Below are 3,257 nucleotides of genomic sequence, written 5' to 3' on the forward strand. Positions count from 1 at the left end.
TTTTTTGCGGTACGTGGGCCTCTCACTATTGTGGCCTCTCCCGTTGCAGAGCACAGGCTCAGCGGCCACGGCTCACGGGCCCAGCTGCTCCGCGGCATATGGGATCTTCCCGGACCGGGGCACGAACCTGCATCCCCTGCAATGGCAGGCGGACTCTCAACCATGGCGCCACCAGGGAAGCCCCAAAGACTTCAATTTTTATAACATATGTTAGGGGGAGCATGGCTCTCCTATATTTCAGGAACAAGAAGGAACGTAGATCCTCTCAACAGAACACAAGTTTATAATTAATCTAGGACTTGGCAGAATTCTAAACCTCAGGAATTCAGGAATTGATCAATTTCTAAAGCCAGACATCTGCCTGATGGGGATAATATGATGTTTGACTTATTCTCTATTCTTAACTAGCTGTAATATGTAGTGAAAGATAAAAGTTAACATGTTGGTCTGTTTATGTAATCTCTCCTGCAAGCATTTTTTTTTTTGCCATATCTTGTTGTGTGCATGTAGGCAAGGAAATGAGATGAACAGCATTTTAATAAAGAGTGACGGAAACCCATTTATTTGAAAATTAAGTTGTAAGTATGAACTTCATTTTGTTTCAGTCAGTTTCAGAAGTAATTGGCTCTAGCCTACAATTAAGGGAAGGGACATTTAGAGAACAAGGAAATGGAGGGAAGCAGGTAAAAATGTACAGTCAGGGATGGAGAAGTGGTAGAATTGGGGTAGCTGAAAAAAAAAGGATAGTACTCCAGGCTGAGTTAATGAACCAAAATTCTATTCTTTTGTTTTTTTTCAAAATTCTATTCTTGGCCGATTCAAAATTTTTCTATTATTTCCCTTGGAAGGTATAGCATTCTATTTGAGAACTTTATTTTCTTTATTGATTTTAATGGTAAGTAAAACATATTTACAAGATAATGTTAGGTAGTGACTTCAAAGAAATGATGCAATCATGTAAGCAAGCTATTTTTATATATGACTGAATGGAGAAAAGATGGATGGAATAGTTTCCTTACTCTCCTAGTCCTTACACCACAAAAATCCCTTTGAATATACCTCACTCTACCTCTTTCCAACATGCTAGCACTTTCCTTCCTGCTCCTGGAATCGAATCCGGTAACTCACAAGTCTAGAATAGCTATTTAATAATAAGAAAATATTGAAACCCAATCACCTATATATTAATCCTATAGATACTCAAAGCTATATTAAGTTCATCTTTGACCTTTTCTCTAGGAAAAACTCAAATTCTTTTAGGAGTATATGCTATTTCTCATCTCAGTTTCTAGAAATCTTTGTGAAATTTGTTTCCCCCAGAGAAATAGAGCGTTCAAATCTGTATAAAATTTCCTAATAAAACTGTAACTAGGGTGACCATAAAGTTTATTGTGTAACCTAGGAAGGACATTTTTTTGAGTGAAAGAGGACTCTATTAATAATTTTGTCAGGACAGGAGGCAGAAATCAGGACATATTCACTGGAGCTATAATCAATGTTTAATAAAATGTGAAGAATACCTTCTAGTTTCCAATGGAAACACTGGTGTAAAAGTTCCAACAATAAATGAAAGGGGACGGGAGAAATGATTTGAAACAATTAAAATACCACACCATACCCCCACCTCAAGAAAACTAACATTGGGGACCAGGAAATTTAAATATTTATTTTTAACCCCCCCCAAAACACTGAAGTATGCTTACCCAGAAACAGTTTACAGGATTAATAACTATAATGAATAAGCAATACAATTTTCTATCCATGGTGCAGCTGTGCTGTACAGTTTCAAATAATCAATTTAAAAATTTGTTGCTTTTATTTTTACAAAAATATTCATTTGATACATGATATGAGCTGCAAAATTACCACCAGACCTCTACAAATTATAAACTGTAATTGAGTTTCAGTTACATAGCAGGTGAAAAATTTAACTGAACTATTACTTCAAAATACAATGTGTTAAAAGTAATTATTACAGTATAGGCACCAATGAAAAAATCTTCTTGGCATATGACACAAAAACAACTTATTCAAGTGTCTGTATTATTACAAAAAAGGAAGAGGTAATGGCCACTTTGACTAAAAACTGTATTCTTCACTTGAAGAAAATCTTTCTTCTAATATTTGGCAATTATTCAGGTTTATTAAAATGACTTTTGTGCAAAAACCAAATTGTTCAGACCCAAACAATAAAACATTAACTATCAAAACTAATTAATATCAATGATTCTACAACTACTGAAATACAGCCCCACTTCAGAACTTAGGCAGGCATAATATATATACTGGGCTTAAAAGAAAAAGGTATTACCCATGTAACAGTACCATAAATATAACTGAAAATTAACTGTACAGTCTAACTTACCTTTGTACAGACAGAAATCATCCTGTACTATGGTTATTTTCATATGAACTAGAAAACGCTTATCTAAATACCCTTTCAAAAATGAACAAATGATGTTTATGTATTGGATAGTTATGAGGAAAAAAATGTATAAATAGTTTATAGGACATTTTATGACCATGACAAAAATATGCTGGTGTAAATTATATTCATACCTGTTGATCAGGTATTTATAATCACATGATAATCAGCTTCTTTTAAGCTCCCCAAATCCAAGCATATAATATGCGATTTGAGTTGATTTTAAAAATGAATTAAAAACTAATTCTTCCGGTATTACCAAAAATCCATCCTTGGCTAATTAGTACTGCTTTAACTTTCCAACCATGTTAAATAAGGGTCAATTGTGTCTTCTATAAGAGAAAGTAAATACTGCACACCAAGAGGTACCTCTGTTGCTACATGTTGCCTCTAAATGTTTCAAACGCAGGGCTCTCAGATGTGATCATCATTGAGCTGCCTGGAATATCATACCCACTTGGGAGAAGAGTCAATAATTTTCCAGGTTTCATTTCTAAGAGCTTATTAAAAACTTCTGCTTTGGGCTTCCCTGGTGGCGCGGTGGTTGAGAATCTGCCTGCTAATGCAGGGGACACGGGTTCGAGCCCTGGTCTGGGAAGATCCCACATGCCGCGGAGCAACTAGGCCCGTGAGCCACAACTACTGAGCCTGCGCGTCTGGAGCCTGTGCTCCGCAACAAGAGAGGCCGCGATAGTGAGAGGCCCGCGCACCGCGATGAAGAGCGGCCCCCGCTTGCCACAACTAGAGAAAGCCCTCACGCAGAAACTAAGATCCAACACAGCCAAAAATAAATTAAAAAAAAAACCTTCTGCTTTAAGAACGTGTGACTTGT

Source organism: Neophocaena asiaeorientalis, unplaced genomic scaffold, assembly GCF_003031525.2.
Source record: "Neophocaena asiaeorientalis asiaeorientalis breed wild unplaced genomic scaffold, Neophocaena_asiaeorientalis_V1.1 scaffold366, whole genome shotgun sequence".
Classification (NCBI taxonomy): domain Eukaryota; kingdom Metazoa; phylum Chordata; class Mammalia; order Artiodactyla; family Phocoenidae; genus Neophocaena; species Neophocaena asiaeorientalis.